Source organism: Podarcis melisellensis (genome assembly GCF_964234715.1).
Source record: "Podarcis melisellensis genome assembly, chromosome: 2".
Lineage (NCBI taxonomy): Eukaryota > Metazoa > Chordata > Lepidosauria > Squamata > Lacertidae > Podarcis > Podarcis melisellensis.
This window is the reverse complement of record NC_138529.1, coordinates 71,445,564-71,465,639: the sequence shown is the minus strand read 5'-3', so window position 1 is coordinate 71,465,639 and position 20,076 is coordinate 71,445,564. Positions and strand designations below refer to the sequence as shown.

Genomic DNA, 20,076 nt, shown 5'->3' with positions numbered 1-20,076 from the left:
CCATGAAAGGTTGACCCTAGTCAGCTGTCAACATCTAGACTTCAGGTCCCATCATCGTAGCACACAGAATCCTTCCTTCCCTCCCAAACAAGCCTATTGGGCTCGGACAATTGAGCGTATTTTTGACTCTATCTTCCCCTCTTGAAGAGGACACACCCATTCTGAAGTAGCCAATTATATACTAATGATTTGCTTTTTTAAAAAATAACACAGTGAAGGCTCCTGAGTACCTTCTGCATGGAGCTGAAGCATTTGTCTTGGTGGGATGATCCCATCTTCAGTACTCAGACATAGCAAACTTCTATACATATATTTATATATTTATTCCCTCCTTCCTTCCTTCGGGGGAAGGAGCCCAGCAGAAAACAGGGTACCTTTCTTCCACCATCCCAATAACACCGCCAACCAGTTGGTTCTTAAGTTTTTATGTCACTGCTTTGTTTAGCACCATGTGGCTTCAGAAAGAGCTGGATTCTGTTGTTATTCACTACCTCATTGGCTAGGGGTAGCTTGACTTGTAGGTTGAAGCGGATAGTTGCTTTTTGAATAACATAATGAAATCAAAAAATTTAAAACTTTAATGTACCTTATTTTTTATTTATTTTTTTGCTTCCCTAAAGTTTGCCTGTGGACACTTAATCCACTTTTATTTTGATCCTTGTATATGGGGAAGGGAGAAAGAAGCAATCAAGTGTTACCCCAGCTTCCATCTGGGGTACCATATCCAGGCAACTCTAGCACACTAAATCCTCAGGACAATGATGGATACACCTTCCCCATAAGCCTAGAGCTGAGCTGGAGACGAGAGATTTCTGCTATGTCAAGAGACTGAGATTCAGGTAGGGCTAAGGCCCCTTTGCATCAGAGATGGGGAACCTGGGGCCTTCCATGTATTGTTGAACCACAGTTCCCATAATCCTTGACTGTCGGGCCATTTCTGATGGGGCTGGTATCCAACAACACATTGGAGAGCCACAATTTCCCTATCCCCACCTTAAAACAGGCTTGACCAACCAAAAGCTTTCCAAAGGATTTTGGACTACATCCACCGTCAGTGAACGGCCATGCTGGCTGGGGCTGATGTGTGCTGTGTTCCAAAATGGCTGAAGGGCACCATGTGGACAAGTTCTACAGAGTAATTTGAAAGATATATCAAACCTTCTGCTCCCATTGCCAATCCAACATGACCTTGGATATTTAGCTAATGTCTGTTTCTTTTTGTGTCCCCCTAACCCCTCTGCCTGGATTTCTTTTGTATTTCTGGTTTTATTTTGGATACTTTGATGACTGACAGAGAATGTGTGCCTGTGTGATGTCTGGTTTGTTGCTCACTGAGCTCTCCCCTGTTCACTGTGACAGACTGAGCAAGGGCAAATGAATGAGAACAGAGAATATATTTAAAAACAACAACAAAATACAATAAATGATATTTTTAAATATAAACAAAACACTACAATGTTTTCTTTCTTCAGTGTAGCCTGTTGCAGAAGCCTTTTAAGCATGTTTCACTTTGCTCTACTAAAAGTATTGTAGTTACTTCAGGAAACTCACCTGCTAATATTGCAGTCCTAAATCCTGGCACCAGTGTGTCAGTTTTGGCAGTGCCCTCATATTGCTACAGTACAGGGATGGGGAACCAGTGACTGTCTAGGCTTGGCTGGACTGCAACTCCCATAATCCCTGACCATTGGCCATGCAGGCTGAGGCTGATGGGAGCTGCAGGGCCACAGGTTCCTCATCTCTGCTGTGTAATTGCCTATTGTGACATTGCAAGGTATTAGTCAAGGTGCCATAATGATTATAGTATAAACCTAAGGTCACTTTTCATTGAAGAAGGTTTTGCATCTGTCGTGTACAGGTTGGAAGCAGAGGAATGGTGGAACCAGCTGGGGAACCATCAAGGGAAGAAGGCTCAGAACCCAGGGAGTGGTGGTGGGATGATAGGGGTCAGAGGGAGAAGATGGAGAAGGCTGGGAAGAGGAGCTGAAGAAGTAACAGGGCTTGGTGAGGTGGGAGAGGCTGTGGCATAGAGAAGTCAAGAATCAAAGGCAGAAGCTGAAGCAGGTGTGTGGGAGGAGGGAGGCCAAGAGGCAGAAATGAATCAAGCTGGTGAAGAGTCATGAGTCTTGCCCCCTCCTGCTGCAACAAGCTCCCCTCCCACATTGTCTCCCAGAACGAGAAGAGGCATGAAAAGGAGAGAGGAGAAGTTAGCTATGTGAAGGCACAGTCTCTGATTGCTTGGGGAAAGCACTAAGGAGGCAGGGACTTTCAGTCTCGGCAACTGATTTTCATGCAGGAAGACCACCAGAAACGAACTGCTCTGCTCATTAGGCCTGACAATCAAGTCTGTAGACATCATGTTTTTGCTAATAAAAAGTTAACTCCGTCTTTGAACGGTGTGAATACTGGCCTGCACACTCCTGTGACAGCATCCCTACATCTACATATTTAGACCCTCTGCATGTTTAGAAGCTGAGGACAATTGACAACAGTCTCAGGCTCTTTGATGCAAAGAGATCTTATTTCTTTGGTGTTCCAATGGCACAGGGAGATCCAGTGCCTTAGTTAAATGGTGTAGAATTTACACATTTTGAGGGGCACTCTTGAGTCATATCAAAGGAAGTCATCTTGTTAGCACAAAGTCTTCTGCCTGTACAATGTGACTTCCTCTCCCTGTTCTTTTGCCTGAGAGACATTGCTGTAGCATCCAGGGGCTGCTGGAATCCTCATAGGGTGGGATTAGATGACAGACCCTCTGTCTCAGCACTGGTGGACTGGAGACCATGCATTGCCTGATGGTGGATCCTGCACAAGTAGATCCTGCTAACATGAAAAGCCACATCATCATAATAGCACAATTTCTTACAACAATACAACAGGGCAACCCCCAAGAGTTTTATTACATCTTTACATTATTATAGTAGGTCTTCAGAGCTAAAGCAGCCTGTCTGGTCCTGCCTCCCTAGCTGATCTCCTATAGGAATATACCCCACATACCTTTGTGGGCAAACATCCAGGGGCCACATGCCACTTGATGGGTGTGGGAGGAGCCACAGGCAAAATGTGATAGATGTGATTCTTGCATTTGTGCAGTAGGCTATGCAGCAAACAGCCATGCATAACCCAGACACACACCCACACCCAACTTCCAATCAGACAAGCAAGAGGGATAATCATAGTTCAAGGGTACATTCCAATCAGACAAAAGCATTCAATGAGGGCATAGAGAAGGCTAGTGTGACAGCGGAATGATCCCAGGAGTGTCCCAGAAGCTAACTAAAGATGACTGGAGAGTCACATTTTACCTCTAGGCCAGGTACAGGTGGTTCTTCCTGCTTAAGTATAGAACCTTACATATGTCCCTAGTGAAATTCATTCTGTTAGTTTTGCACCAGTTTTCCATTCTGTTAGGGTCATCTTGGACCCCAATTCTACCTTCTGCAGCACTAGCTACCCCTCCCAATTTGGTGTTATCTGCAAATTTGATGAACATCCCCTCAATTCCTTAATCCAAGTTATTTATAAAGACATTGAACAACAATGGGCACAGGACAGTATCCCGCAGCAGTGGCGGAGGAAGGGGGGCAGTGGGGGCAGTCCGCCCCGGATGTCCTCCCTGAGGGGGGTGACATCGCCATGCCTCCCCCCTGGGATGCTTGCCTCGGGCTGAACCTCCCTGTGACGCTTGCCATGGGTGGCTAGCCCCGCCCCTGGGTGCACAGCATGTGTGCCGCTCCTGGTGTTGGAATAGCTAGCTCCACCTCTGTCCTGCAGCACCCTACTTGTCACTTTTCCCCAGGATGACGAGGATCAACAAGCTGACCTAACTAACCCACATTTTACCAGCTTCTTTGCAAGAATATCATAGGGGACTTAGTCAAAAGCGTTTCTGAAATCAAGATACACTATGTCCACAGCATCCCCATTATCCACCAAGCTTGTAACTCTATCAAAAAAGGAAATGAATTTTGTCTGGCAGGACTTGCTTTTGAGAAACCCATCCTGGGTCTTAGTAATCACAGCATCCTTTTCTAAGTGCTCACAGATTGTTTAATTATTTGTCCTAGGACCTTTCCTGGCATTGATGTCAAGCTCCCCAGTCGGTAGTAAACTGGGTCTTCTTCCCCACCCTATTTATAAATAGGGACATTTGCCTGTCTTCAGTCCGCAGGGACCTCACCTGTTTTCCAAGAATTTTCAACGACTGTAGACAGAGGCTCTGAAGTACCTTTGGGTGAAGCTCATAAATGCGGGTATCAGGACCACACCTTGCTGCATGCACAGTTTTTACTCCCTGCCTTTTAGCCTTGGCCATGTTCCATTGCTCTCCTTTGAAGGCAAAGGAGTGGGGAGAGACTGAAGTGTGCCAGTTGGCTACTAGTAAAGGAAGAAACTCCCTTGACAGCAATTTCTGGCTTAGAAGGCAGTGTGCTCATCATACTTTTTCATATGGTGAATAGAAATCCAGAGACAGAATGCTGGCTTAAAGCCACAAGAGCCCTAGAAGGTTTGGCCAATATTATACTCCACACCAGAGGGGCCATGTTTGTTAGGGTGCTGAAGCGTTGATGGTAAGGTGAGTCAGGGAAAAGCACACTGGGTCCAGGAGACCTGGCTTTGAATTCTAGCTAAGACAAAGACCTGAAGCCTACATGTGACCTTGGACCAGCCTCGGTCTTGCAGACTAACTTATTTCATGGGGTTGTAGTAAGGATAAAATGGGATAATCCTATGCAGGCCACTGCCCTGAGCTCCTTGGAGGAAGAGAGGAATCCATGTAATAAACAGATGCCATACTCTACTGGCTTCCGACATTTCACCAGGAAATTTCCAACATTTCAATAAACATTAATAACAAACAGGGTGGTGCAGATTCTTACTCTTCAGCTGAAGGGCCTCATTAATTTTAATTTTCAAAAAAGTGCTATTAGGATCACAGCTTTAGCCACAATAGGAATGTGGCCCCAGGGAAAACTGTATTGTGTTACATTGGTATAAATTTGGAGTAATTCAGAACAAAATTTGGGATCAAAACATGTAACCCACTTAGCTGCCCCACTTCTAAACATGTTGCTGCAATGTAGCAAAAACTGCAAAAAAGAAGCTTTGTTCTAATTACAGTCTAGGCCCCTATTTTTCTAGATGCCAAGGACTTCACATGAACACATTGCCTTGCTTGCTGTCACAATAAGTTGTAGAGGTCAGGGATGTATCTCTCTCGCTGACTCCAACTTATTTTATCTTTAATGACCATTTCCCATTCCTGCATTTGGGAAGTTCTTCCAAAGCAGGCATGCTCTGGATCAAAGAACACAAATTTTCAGTAGAGACTGAATTCATTTGTACAGCTAAGTTATAAATCCCTGCAAACAGAGGTGTGAATGGCTATGCAAGCAGGCCTTTAATTATACCAGCATGAGATTCCCTGCTACAATATGCCTTTCACTGCGATAAGCCATTCATGTGATGTTTGCACAATGAAGCACACAAATTAGATTAGAGCAGCAGATTTTGCACAAGCAGTATATTGAATAAAGATTATAGGTATGTGGGGAGTGCATACAAAGCACAACTCAGGTTAGTTCATTGGGGGAGGAAATAGGGGTAGAGGGGAGGCAGAGGTCGTTGGGGGTGGTAGATGCAGCCCGACTGTCACTGTGCAATGTGTCTGAGTGGAGTCAGTTGATTTTCCTGCCAAATGGTAAAGAAGACTCACACCACTTTTCTTCACCTGATCAGAAACCTCTTGTACATGAACTCTAGAGGCTCATAGCATGAGGTGACTGCTAAATATAACACAGAAATAAATAGTAAAAGAAATTGGCAGGCCCAATACAGATAACCAGTCTACTGCAAAGCAATTACTTGCACTCTGCAGCAAACCACTACTAGGGAATTGCCTCTTTTATCAGGCCTGAGCCACATCTGTCCATGTGCTCATCCACCACTACCACCAAATTCTAAAGTGTCTAAAACTATTAGGGCTCGCCCACACTTCTTCTTTTCCCTAGAAAGCACAGGTCTGAGTAGTTTTGCGTTTGCCTTGCCGCTTCCCCTTGGGAAATCCACTCTTTAGTGTTAAATCGGAGCAAATATCAATCCAGAGAAAACCCTACTGACGTTTGCTCCAATTCAGCGGTAAAGAGCAGGTTTTCCCAGAGGAAAGTGGCAGGGCGGGCGAAGCGCTTTAAAAAGTAATGATTCCCTCCCCTTAGGTTTACACTCTAAAATCAGCAAAAACCAGTGCCAGCAGAATGAGGCCATCTCAGCAGCCTAGGTGCACAAGAGAATGCTGCTGTCCTGTCTCCAGTACTGAAGAAAGACCAGTTGGCTCCTGAACATAGAACTGGGGGTGGGACACACGCCATCTTATTCTTTGCCTCAGGTAGCAAAGTGTATTGAGCCATTCCTGAACAATGCAATAAACTAAGAGGATTAAGAGACTAGGCGGGAGGGATGAGGAAACATGAGCTTATAGAAGACAATGCAGTGCAGAATACACAGGTGTTTTGTTTTTTGTTGAAATGTTGAAAAGAAGAAAGAGAGGAGGAAAGATGATAGATACCCTACTAAGTTCATATGCGCAGTGTCAAGGCTGGAGTCAGATGCAGATCAGAAATCCTTACTGTGCAGTTCAGCCACCAACACACCAAGAAATCAAAGGGTTAACTCATCCTTATTTTGGTCTCATCTAGATCAGTGTTTCCCAACCTTGGGCCTCCAGCTGTTTTTGAACTACAACTCCCATCATCCCTGACTAGCAAGACCAGTGGCCAGGGATGATGGGAATTGTAGTCCAAAAACAGCTGGAGGCCCAAGGTTGAGAAACACTGATCTAGATGACATGCAACTCTTATCCTTACTTCCCTCTGGGACATTCAACACTCAGCTGACTAATTACCATTTGCCATCAAAAGAAAGGATTGGCTTTTTTATAAGTGGCTTAGAGGTTTCATTACAATAGATTCATCACACCCACTTGCACAGTTTGGGATTAATTTCTGGGTTCATCTGACCTGCTGGGTAAGGAATGCCATGTGGTGTTTATGTTACTGGTGGAAAACTTGCTGGAGAGTATCATGTGTCGGTTGACACTGACAGGGTAACCCTATGCATATTCTCCCAGAAGCAAGTCCCAACTAGTTTGAGAGGGTGAAGTGGACATTGAATTGAGCTGTGAAAGCCATTTCCCAATCCCCCACAGTTCTTGAGCCTTGTGGAGGAGGAGCTCATAACTACATAGAAAGAGGCTGTTGGATCAGGCCAACAGCCCATTTAGTCCAGCATCTTGTTCTCACAGTGGCCAACCTGTGTGAAAACAGATGTGTTATTTTTTAAATGGTGATTATAAAACTGAAAAAAAATAGATCAAAGGATTATTCAACACAACTTTTTAAAATGTACACTGCTGGCTACAAATAACTTGGAGAAAATACGAAGTGTTAAGCCAAAACAAAACAGTCAGTGGTGACTTGACTGACAGGAGTGCTCTGGACTTGCTCTTCCTCCTTCACTATTTTGGTCTTATTGTTCCTCGATCACTTGCTCTGGCCCAGATGGGCAAGCAAACAATGACTGTGGTGAGGTGGAGGAAGGGAAGCAGCTGCAACTGCTGGCTTGCTTATTGGTTCTGGCAAGCGAGAAGGTGGCACAGCTGTGATGAGGCCAAGGAGCAGGAACATCTGCCAGCAATGGCAGTGGGAAGGTAGGCTCCCTGCAGGAGGAAGGGCCTATGGAGAATGTCTTGCCCAAGGGCCCCTCAAGACCTGGAGCTGGCACTGGCTTTTTTCCAACAGCAATTAAATTCCTCACAGAGCTCCTTCTTGCTGCATTCAGTTTAACCCGTTTTTCCAGACCACCTTGCAATTCTTGCTGCTTGCCTTAATTAAACTGAGATCCTTGTGGCAAAGACTCTAATAGCAACAGAAAGTACTATTAAGTCAATCCTTGACTTAAGAAGATTATGTGGTTTCACCCAGGAGGTTTTCGTATTTGGTCCATTAATTTGTCACGGCTTCAGGCTTAGACAGAAGGTAATGTCTGCAGACGGTACGTTCCCCAACACCCGTCTCCATCTGACACAGAGGTCCTCCTGACTCTGAAGCTTCTGGGCCATCGCAAGAAGTTCAAGCTCACCCCCGTTCCCACCTGCTGCGGCAGATGTCGAAATATATTGACAATTATTTCAGCTGAGCACTATCCATTTTTTGCTCCGAAATACAAAATGTCTGTTAGCTTTCAGTACAAAATGGAAGGAAAGCGGTCTTTAAGGAAGAGACCTGTTGTGGCTGGGTAGCCTGCATCTGGTGTGGTGGGTGGGCCTCAGTCATAGTCCCACAAATTTACAGCGAAGATGGGAACAAGTTCAGCTGTGACCTGAAGCTTTAGTTAGTTCATTGCTCCAGAACCAGTGGCAATACCATGGTGGGGCAGCTGCAGACAGCCCACTGACACTTGAACTGGTCCCAAATTTACCAAATGGCTGCAGTGGTTTGGTAATTCACTATAAAACAACCTTTTGATATCACCACAATGTCCCAGAATGATGCTGCACCAGGGTGTTAGGGGAGGGAGCATGAAAAGAGGGGGTTGCTTGCAGGCATCTACTGCAGATCATAGTGGTGCAAGTGCTTCTGCAGACACTTACTGCAGATGTCGGTGTTTCAGGAGTTGGGACCTGCAGGATTTCACTTGGGGGTTGAAATTGCACCTGGAGCTGGCTTTGAATTGGACTATCAATTAAAACTTAACGTTCTCCCTTCAGCTTTAAATGCACTGCACCCAGAGTTATTTTGCACAACTAAAGAAGAATCAAACTACATGGCTACTCTGTCAAATGTGATCTATGACAGTAGCTCCTCAGTCATTAAAGGACTTTACTATACGAATGATAACCAATGAAAAATAAGCAAGTAAGGGGGAGAGAGAGAGAGAAATGCTCCGTCTCCCACATTTGGTTCTTGTGTCAGAATTTTTCACCTCATTGTAGTTTTATTTGGTAACACTTTCTAAAGCATTTACACTGAGGTGGGATGGGAACAGGAGTGGCTGGCATGGTGGTACAGAGCTGCCGTACAAACTACTTACCTGAAAGGTGAAGAGGTGCAGCAGGCAGGTGGAAAGATCAAGGCTGGGCATGGACACCTTCTTCAGCCTGAAGACAACATTTAACAATATTTATATATGGTAGCTCTTCTTATACTGCTTATGGCTTTTCATTCTTATCTAACAACAGTCCAGTTCTCAAGGAGCCCTGTGGGTGCAAACCTGATTGCACTGAATTTTGTGCATCTCCAGGTGGCCTTTTTCATCCCAATTTGCTTGCTCAAAACAGGGAGTTTATATGACAACAAGCATTCATCCAAATTTGCTTGCAGGATATTCCCAGTGCTGTTTTTCCAGAGAAAGAGGTGCTGGATCTTACCATGAATATCTCCCTCATTCTCTAATGATGGCAATGGCACCCACTTGAGAGGTGCAGGTTCCAGCTGAAAAAAAGGCCCTGCATCTTCCCATTAATTGTTTGTTCGCTGCATTTTCAATGCCTTTCCCCATCACTTTCCTAACTGCAAAACTTGTATTTCTTTTTCCAAAAGCAGATTTCCTGCGCTAGGGCAACAAAGCACTTTAATCCATTTTGAATGCACCAACTTCAGTTTCCCAATATGTGCTTGAATCCCTTCTGCCAAATATGGACAGTCTGGAGGCATCCTCAGTCATCTGAGGATAGTTTGCACAACAATCCTTCTAGCAATCATGAGAGAACCTGCTGCTATTGAATTCCTTTGTTAATCTTGGAAAATTTTGCAATCTAGAGAAACTTCAAGACACCTCAAATCAGCATAAGTCTATAATCTGTTTATCTATATTTTGTTTCATTGTTCCATGGTTGCTCATTGTCCTGATTGGTAGGTCATGATTGTGACACACTATTTACAAAGTTTCAGCCTTCTTTAGCCCCTTTCTGCAGGCACATCTGGAGAACACAATGCGAAATGCGAAACGTCACACATTAAATTTTCTTTTTTTAAAAAAAATACTTTTTATTAAATTTTCCATTTAACAATCCAATCATATCACATTAGTTATTCCAAATTATACCAATACATATCATTAAGTCCAAATATTTTGCCAAATTTTAAATTTTTGTTGGGGGTTCCCATGCTTCGAGTTCAGTAAGGGTCCAATCATCTCATATTTCTGCTGCTTTTGGTGTTCACAAGTCCCATGTTCCGATCTTCTTGTTATCGTTTTTCTTTTTAATAACCTCTGAGTTATTTCCACAGGCGAGTTAAAGCAAGCATTATTATGTTTCTGTGTGAACTTTGTAAGGCTCTCCCTTTCTTTTCTTTTCAAAGCTGGTAAGTCTTTTGTTTGCAGTAAATCATCACACGCTGATCCCAAAGTCCTGCTCAGGCGGCAAGCGCCATTTTTGTCACTTCCGATGAAATAAATTCTAAGCGTCTGTTCATTAATTTTCCCAGACCAGTTGCACCATAAATCAGTCTTTCCAGGGGAGATTTTGCCAAATCAAATTTACAATCCAAACATCAAAGCAGTGGCTCACCTCCCCCTTTGACTATTAATCTCGCAATATAGTCTGTTTCATAATGGCGGACCCCGATTAAGAACTGCGTCACAGGAGAGCCTTTCATTTTTCTTTCCAGATCTTCCGAAAAACAAAGCCTTTAGTTATTATTTTTATTTCCACACAGTTTATTTTCTAATCTCACTTGTCACAGTCATGTGACAGTTCTTCTAGGGGAGGGGTTGTTAGGTAATATCGTAAAGAGAAGAAGAAGCTTCCCCCCCCTTTCCATTCCGTTTCAACATACCAACATAGTTGTTATTCTTTGATGTTATCTTCTGTGCAGTCCATTCCATCACTCTTAACTTCTCAGTGGCAGGCTTAATTAGCAGCTGATAAACCCTTTTCTTCACTCGAAGCCTGTGCAATTACTTTTATATTGAATATTTTATCTTACATAATGCAACTAGAGTCGCTCTCAGAAGCAGCGTCCGGGAGATCCAAAGCTCACTCAAGGGCTTTCCGTCCAGTGCCCTCACCCCTCCTTCTTTCGAACTCAGGGGTGATTTATGGGCAACTACGAACGAGGCTGGGATGCTGGTGGCGCTGTGGGTAAAACCTCAGCGCCTAGGACTTGCCGATCGTCAGGTCAGCGGTTCGAATCCCCGTGATGGGGTGCGCTCCCGTTGCTCGGTCCCAGCGCCTGCCAACCTAGCAGTTCAAAAGCACCCCCGGGTGCAAGTAGATAAATAGGGACCGCTTACTAGCGGGAAGGTAAACGGCATTTCCGTGTGCTGCGCTGGCTCGCCAGATGCAGCTTGTTACGCTGGCCACGTGACCTGGAAGTGTCTTCGGACAGCACTGGTCCCCGGCCTCTTAAGCGAAATGGGCGCGCAACCCCAGAGCCGGATACGACTGGCCCGTACGGGCAGGGGTACCTTTACCTTTACGGACGAGGCTGCATCTTCCCTTCCCTGGGAAGAATTTTTGGAGGCTGATTTACTCCCATATCAGCCTCTTAATTACCTCGTGTGAGCTGGAGAGATGGTATTGTCGGCCATCTTCCAAGGCGCCCCTAGCGGCCCCGTCACACATTAAATTTTCAGCGTGCGCGCACACACACACAAAGTAAAATGGGAGTGCTGAAAACACATGGATCATATGGGATCTCTTATTACTGCTGTGATAGCTCAGCAGTTGATAGGGCATGAGACTCTTAATCTCAGGGTTGTGGGTTCGAGCCCCACATTGGGCAAAAGTTTCCTGCATTGTAGGAGGCTGGACTAGATGATCCTCATGGTCCCTTCCAACTCTACAGTGTTGGACTGGCTGCAGGTTCCTGGGTTTGCTCCCATGCAAGGTGTGAAGGGGATTTGAATTCATTTCTCAAAAGAAAGAGGCCAAGCAAGCGAGAAAGAAAGAAAGAAAGAAAGAAAGAAAGAAAGAAAGAAAGAAAGAAAGAAAGGCAGGCAGGCAGGCTAAGAAGTGAGTGGTAGCACAAGCACATTCATAAACAACCTCCGTGATTATTTTTTAGACCTTGATTTTAGCACCAGCCATGAAATCCGTTGTCACTTGGGAGCTTAGCTGTGCCAGGTCAGTAATGCCCATACTATTTTGTACTACCTGTTCCCACTGCAATTTGTCCATTAGTGCACAAGCCGTTCTCTCCTTTTTTAAACTGTATGAGTAACTTCTTGTTAAATAAGCCACCTGCCCCCCCCCCCTCCTACACTATCTGCTGCAGTCATTCATAGGCACTATGTACTCAATAACTCGCAGAAGTTGTAGCCATTCCAGCTTGCTGGTATCTTCAATGGTGCTCTGGCTATTCATTAGTGTAGCTCAGAAGAAAACTGGGCCAGAGACTGTAGGCCTAAGACAGCCTTACGCAACAGCCTTTGACTTCCTGAGAAAAGGATGAGGTCTGCTTGCCAACCAGAAAGTTCATGTAAAACATGAGGAGGAGGAGGAGGAGGAGGCAATGTGACTATTAAGCATTTTACAGGCTGTTGCAATCAGACCTGGAATCTTATTGAGAAAAGAGCAATCAAAATGATCAAGGGGATGGAGCATCTCCCCTATGAGGAAAGTTATGACATTTGGGGCTTGTTAGTTTAAGAAATGGTGAGTGAGAGGCAACATGACAGACATTTATAAAATTATGCATGACATGAAGGAAGTGGAGAGAGAGAGAGAAAAAGAGAGAGAGAGAGAATTATTGGATATCCAATGAAGCTGAATTTTGGAAAATTTAAAAGAAAAGCACTTCTTCACACAGTGTGTAGCTAAACCAAGCATCCCCAACATGTGGCCCTCCAGATGTTTTGGACTACAACTCCCATGATCCCTAGCTAACAGGACCAGTGGTCAGGGATGATGGGAATTGTAGTCCAAAACATCTGGAGGGCCGAAGGTTGGGGGTGCCTGAGCTAAACCATAGAATTTGTTCCCACAGGATACAGTGGTGGCCACCAAAAGAGGATTGCATACTGTTACACAGGTGGTGCGCCAGCCCCTCAACTTCTGCTGAGTAGTAGCAAGAGTCCTTGGGGTTCCAGGTGCTCACCCTGGGGTTGTGTTGAGAATCAAGACACAGTGGAGGCTGTCGTAGCTTTAAGAAACAGAATCACAGAATGGTAGAACGGCAGAGACCAATCCCCTGCAATGCAGCCATCTCAATATGCAGTCTCCCATCCAATTTGAAACCATACTGGAACCTGCTTAGCTCTTCAGATGTGCTATTACCGCACCACTATTTATTCACATATTTACACCTGAAGTTAGACGGCTGGAGTTCAGCTCTTACAGAATGGTTATCTCAAGAGGGCCTTGTTCATGGGCGTAGTTCAAGGGGAGCAGGCCTTTTGTGTGTGTGTGGGGGGGGGACAGAACCTCAGTTTGCCATGTATTTTTATTGATTTTTTTATTGATTTTTTTGGGGGGGCAGCTGCCCCTCCCTACCCACCTGGCTACACCCATGGGCTTATTTCCCACAGCAGTGCAGTCAAAGGCATTTCTTCAAGCCAGCCTTCTGCCAGCCTGTCAAGATCATTCTGGCCTTTGTTCCCCTTTTTCTTCCCAAGCAACTCCTCCTCATCCATCAATTATCCCAAGCCTTTTTTAAAGAGGCACATTTTCCCTCTGAGCACAGCCTGCCCCCACTCCCTTTGACAACCCTTGTCTGCCCAGGCCCACGATGTTGATCATCAACACCTTTTGTCATGTTAAGGCTTGGAAAGGAAGCTTAGCCTGTACTTTTCCACTGGCATGGAATCTCCCCTTCAATACTCCAAATATTAACTAGATTCTGACATTCATTAAATTCTTGGGTTTAGGGGGTCTTCCCTGCAAACCTGTAACAATACATTCGTGGAAGAGAATGCTAACTATGGCTACCAGCCACGATGTCCATGCTCTGCCTCTTGTGTTCGGGTCCTGCTTATCATAGAACTGTAGCACTGGAAGGGACCCCAAGGGTCATCTAGTCCAACCCCCTGCAATGCAGGAATCTCAGCTAAAGCTTGCTGGTTTCCCATGGGCATCTGGTTAGCCACTGTGTGAACACAATGCAGGACTAGTTAGATCCGGCAGTGCTATTTTTTCTAGAAAAAGAGGTGCCAGAACTCACCACGAACGCCTCCCCTGTTCTCTTATAATGGCAATGGCACCCACCTGAGAGCGTCAGTGAGTTCTGGCTGAAGAAAAGAAAGCCCTGGCTGTTCCTTATTTTCTTATGATTCTAATCTCCTCTGGCACATAAATAAATAAATGAGCAGAGTGATATTTAACAACACCGAGAGATGAAACAAATCCGTGGTGTTATATAAAGGCAGCAGGAAAATCGACGTTATGATGTTGTGTAACTAGCTTTTCCAAGAATACTATCTTAGTCAGACGTCAGTTAAGTGGAGGCAGGGTGGAATAGGACTTGCCTTTGTAATATTATGAAAAGGGAGTGGCTCATTAATAATAGAGCTGGCTTTCCATGAGAAGCCCATTAGCTACCAAAAGCAATCCATCTGCCCAAGCATTTTGAGCACTGCAAAATAGTGACAGCTATGGCTGGAGGAATTCCCACAGCACTTCTCCACATTCGGTTATGGATTTCCAAACTGCTGTCTCTTGCACTTTTCCCTTTGAGTGATGTGGGGCTGGCTTTACAAGCCCAAGCAAAGGGGGGGGGGACCTTATTAGATTTTAGAACTACAGCAGCTCAGTTGCCACTGGAAGGAAAGGAATAGACTTCCTAACAGGATGAATAAATAGGGGGTGGGCTGGCTCAGAAACAGATTTGTCTAGAGCTTGAGGACATGCTTGTTGATTTTTGTTAAGCAATTTCTAACAGGAAACTCACCAAGCAAAGGCAGGAAATTGTTTTGTTCCATTGTAGTGGGGATTCCCCAATGGAACTTTTTTTTTTTAAAAAGTTTTTGTTATGTTTTCTGCAAAATTTTACAGACAAACCACACAAGAGAAACACTAACAACTTTATGAAAAAATAAAGGCAGAACAAAAAGCAAGTGCCTGCTATTTATATCCTGCTCTACAGGGGAAAGTTAGTTTGGAAAGCATCGACAAAATACATAATAAAATTAACAACAACAACAATAATAAGAGTTCAAGCTGGAGACCAACAGTGTTGTAGAATTGCACCTAATCCAAACTGAGCTTTTTAATTTAGTTGGAAGGATTTAACCACCTTACTGCAACACATGAGCGATCAGTTGGTACCCTGTACTGCCAAGGGTTCGTTTTTATTTTACTCATCTCAATAGTCCGTTACGTTATGTTAATTTATCTGCCATGGTCAAAAAACATACTTTCCTCAAATGGAACGTAAGAGGATATATGACGGGTGTTTGGAGAGTTTCCAGAAAATTGGGATGATGCCAGAGTCCTGAAACCCCACTGTGTTGTTTTCCTGGGAACAGAAAGTTGGATAGGACCATGGAGGTTATCTTTTCCAACCTACTGCTCAGTGCAGGAGATCCAGAGCTAGAGTATACCAAAAAATGAATAGTTACTCAGTCTCCACCTGAAGACCTCCAATGGCAGAGACAGCTTCCCCCTGAATTGCTGGTATGTTGAGCTGGACTCCTTGCATACCTTACACAGCAGTCTTCTGAATGTTCAGTCATGTAGCTACCACACCATCTGTGCTCTCCTACTGGATAACTACGGCAGTAGCTTTGCTGGGCGTCACTTGATGAGGAAAATGGAGATCAGGGCAGGGTTTAAGCCCTCCTCTAACACCCACTTTGCACAGTGCACCCCAATCATATTTAAGCCCACCATTTATGATTTGTGCATGGATCTTCCAGTGTCTCCTTTCATGGCTTCCACAGTGCGAAGACCTGTGAAATTCCGGCCCCCCCTTATATTGGTGTAACAGGCTCTGTGAAATAGCCAAAGACCCACAGGACAACAGCCCTTGGCCTCTTGCCCTTCAGTTTGTGCCGCAAACAAAAATAAAGCAAATCATTTGCTTGTGAGCTCTTAAATCTATTTTTATAGTAGCCTTTCTGATTATCTGCCTTGCACAGATCACTGGCCATGCACTCTACTCTCATGAGCAGAGTAAAGTTGCAGTGGAAACCCCACATGAGCCTCTTCCATGAAGGGGTGGAGACCTCAACATGTAATATCTATCCATCAAAGTGATATTGTGATCTTACCTCAGCTCCGTCATCCTCATGTGAATATAACACTTGCATTGGCTGTAATTTGCTTTTGCAAGACAGCAGCTGATGATCATAGGAACAGATCCTTCCATTATATTTTTGTTTCCCAACCTTATCCCATACCTGAGGTAATACGCACCTGGGATAGCTGTGGAAGATGTGTACCATCTTTTATCCATCCCACCCAAGTAATTTCTAATCCAGCAGGCTGTATTCTACTAGGAATACTAGGTGGCTAACACCCCAGAGGACAGGATCACACTTCAAAACGACCTTGACGGATTAGAGAACTGGGCCAAAACAAACAAGATGAATTTTAACAGGGAGAAATGTAAAGTATTGCACTTGGGCAAAAAAAATGAGAGGCACAAATACAAGATGGGTGACACCTGGCTTGAGAGCAGTACATGTGAAAAGGATCTAGGAGTCTTGGTTGACCACAAACTTGACATGAGCCAACAGTGTGACGCGGCAGCTAAAAAAGCCAATGCAATTCTGGGCTGCATCAATAGGAGTATAGCATCTAGATCAAGGGAAGTAATAGTGCCACTGTATTCTGCTCTGGTCAGACCTCACCTGGAGTACTGTGTCCAGTTCTGGGCACCACAGTTCAAGAAGGACACTGACAAACTGGAACGTGTCCAGAGGAGGGCAACCAAAATGGTCAAAGGCCTGGAAACCATGCCTTATGAGGAACGGCTAAGGGAGCTGGGCATGTTTAGCCTGGAGAAGAGGAGGTTAAGGGGTGATATGATAGCCATGTTCAAATATATAAAAGGATGTCACATAGAGGAGGGAGAAAGGTTGTTTTCTGCTGCTCCAGAGAAGCGGACACGGAGCAATGGATCCAAACTACAAGAAAGAAGATTCCACCTAAACATTAGGAAGAACTTCCTGACAGTAAGAGCTGTTCGACAGTGGAATTTGCTGCCAAGGAGTGTGGTGGAGTCTCCTTCTTTGGAGGTCTTTAAGCAGAGGCTTGACAACCATATGTCAGGAGTGCTCTGATGGTGTTTCCTGCTTGGCAGGGGGTTGGACTCGATGGCCCTTGTGGTCTCTTCCAACTCTATGATTCTATGATTCTAGGAAGGACAAGGAGCGCAGACCATTAGCTCATGAAGCTTGCCTGAGAAGACGTTTATAGCATTTGTAGTCCATGTATTCAATAAATAAATAAATTTGGCTTCAACAGCATTACCCCAGGCCATTGTGAATTCAGTTACTCCTAATTTTCAGGGCCCCCACTGCCTTGGCATATGAATGGTTTCCACTCCATCTAATACTATTTTCTTATGGTTATAGCATCCCTCTGATACTTTCTGTCATTTTATGTGGCTTGTATTTCTCTTCAGTGTATTTTTACATTCGTTCAGGATATAAGATCAGGGCCTTTTGTTATGGTATGGAATTCCCTCCCCACAGAGTTCCAGCTGTCCTTTACATGAATTGCTTCTGAGTTCTAGCTCAAGACATAGCTGGTCTCTTGGGCCTATGGAATTGGTTGAAAGGTTTGTTTGTTTTTGACTGGCTGGATGACTGCTTTAAATGTCTTGTTTTTGTTTTAATATTTGGCTTATGTTGCTGCTTTATGGCATTTCTACATTTTATATTCTGTCCTGTACTACCCTGAGAACCTTTGAACGGAAGGGTGGAATATGAATTTACTAAATGATCATCATCATACAAAGTAGAGTGATTATATTCTCCATTGCTGGACCTGTGCCAGTACTCATGTCCATAGAATGGCTCCTTTCTGCTACACAAATCGGTGTGTTTGAAAGAATAAGCAAAGCTCTATTGGGATTCTGCTAATGCCATCTCTTCCGTGAAGTACAGGAGTGTTAGAAAGGTAATTCGCTGTGACATAGCTAGCAAACACTCAGTTGACAAAAGGAAAAACAGAATGAGTTTCTCGTTTCCTGCATAGACTTATACCTTTCACAAGAACCAGGCCTCTAATTCCCAGAGTCAATTATACTTTCATCATTCATGCTTTTCCAGCAATTCTAACCAGATTACCAAAGGAACCTAATTAAGCATGTTTTATTGCAACAATGCCTTTGTTACTTCTTGGGAGTTTGTTTTGTGAGCCAATACCCTGTAGCAGCACAGATACAAAAAAGAAGGGGCTCTCCTGTTCTTGGCTTAGGTGCAGATGGGAAAGTCAAGTGTAGTCGATAAAACATTGGTGCCCAAAGGTGTAAATGTGCACACACCTGTATAACCTCCCACAGCAGAATGCAGCAACTATTCATCAAGTCACAGTATCTTTAGGAGAGCCAAAGAAGAAATTAATAGCAGAATAATAATATAGAATGCAATCCCTTGAAGGCACACCCATTTAATAAGCAAAAGCAAAAAAAGCAGTGACTATACCTATTTCCCCTAAGGGAGTTAATTAAAAATATCCTAAAGCTTAGGTTATTAACACTTCATCTGAATGACATCTTTAATTATACCTGCAGTTACACGATTATGACCTGCTAGTAAGGGCTCTGCTTCTTACGGAAGAATAATTAGCCATTTCTAGAAAGTCTCTTATTTACATTACTCATAACCCTGCCTAATCTTGCCTAGTTGGATTGTGAGAAGGTTCACAACATGACCTGTCATGGCTGCAGGATGCCCTGACTTGATTTCGGTCTTTTTTTCTAATATTCTAGGTTTGTCCAGACAAGCGACCTTGTCGCATGAGTGTGTATGTTGTGAATTTTGTAATCCAACCTTTGTATGTGAAATATACTCCGAGTCGCAAAGTGATTTCATGCTCTTTATTCAGCTCATAGTGGTGAGGAGGAATGAATGAAAGTCCCCTCAAAGTATCTGCTTTATATACATTATTTACACAATAGGCTGCACATGATTGGCTAATTCCGGAATTCTACTGTAAGCCAATCAGGTTGTGGATTCACTGCTAACTGGAGCATGATTGGGTGGTTCCTGCTAACCAATCATACTGCTGCATTGTTCTAGGACCAATCAGACTGCTGCATTCTGAATCCTATTGTTCTAGGACCAATCAGACTGCTGCCTTTTGGAACCTATTGTTCTAGGACCAATCAGGCTGCTGCAGTTTGGATCCTATTCAACTCAGTACATAACAGTATGTTTATTATCACATTTCTTATTTTGAGAATGGCATGCCTGAGGTTGTTACCCCACCACCATTCCTAATCAATGCTTGTTTTGCTGCATTTTCCAGAAATAAAGACAGATGACATATTGGCTAGGAAAAAGGGAAGCACGAGACATCTGTGCGCGTGGTGACAAAGTAGTGATGCTGGCGAGACCCTGACATACTTCCCCCTCAAAATGGCAGCCAAAGTACACTTTCCTTCTGGAGTTAGAGTGGAAACACACTTCACTTTATCTCCTGAACGAGTTTACTTTCAAATTGTCAGAGAGCAAGGATCACTGAGAGGAACCCATTCCCATGTCACTGAGTCACTGATGTCAGTGTGCTTCCTCTAGTAACAACATCAAAAAGCAACAACACTAAAAGCAGTGGGGGGAAAACAACAAGAAAAGAGGTAGTGTAAAAACATTGGCAGTCTCATCAGTATACACAAGAATTCTGTTGCCATCTGCAAATCTGCCAGGCTTCAGGAAATCTGATCCCACCCACCCACGGCAGGCTGCCAGTAACAGATAGACAAGAAGATCTTACCAATGTCTTTTTTTCAATATTCACAGAGAGAGGCTTAGAAATGCTGCCTCTTGGAGTAATGGTGTTGATCCGAGTAAGCTCTACCCCCTTGCCTTCTCAATTGTCAGCAGCACCACCACCCTTACAGTAGCTGCTTAAGGCCATTTGCCTCTTAGCTCTCTGCTCTCCTACTTTCACTGCTCGCCAGGTTCTGGGAG

The 20,076-nt window shown here is 44.2% G+C and overlaps 1 long non-coding RNA gene across 1 annotated transcript; it reads right to left on the bottom strand.

Annotated features, from left to right (window-relative positions):
* Nucleotides 1-1,375: 1,375 nt before the first annotated feature.
* On the bottom strand, nt 1,376-15,850 carry LOC309363917. Its single transcript, XR_014165652.1, has 3 exons — nt 15,638-15,850; nt 9,088-9,154; nt 1,376-2,820 (listed from the first exon to the last, which is right to left on the bottom strand). It is a non-coding gene; the product is annotated as an uncharacterized lncRNA (long non-coding RNA).
* Between the last annotated feature and the right edge of the window lie 4,226 nt (nt 15,851-20,076).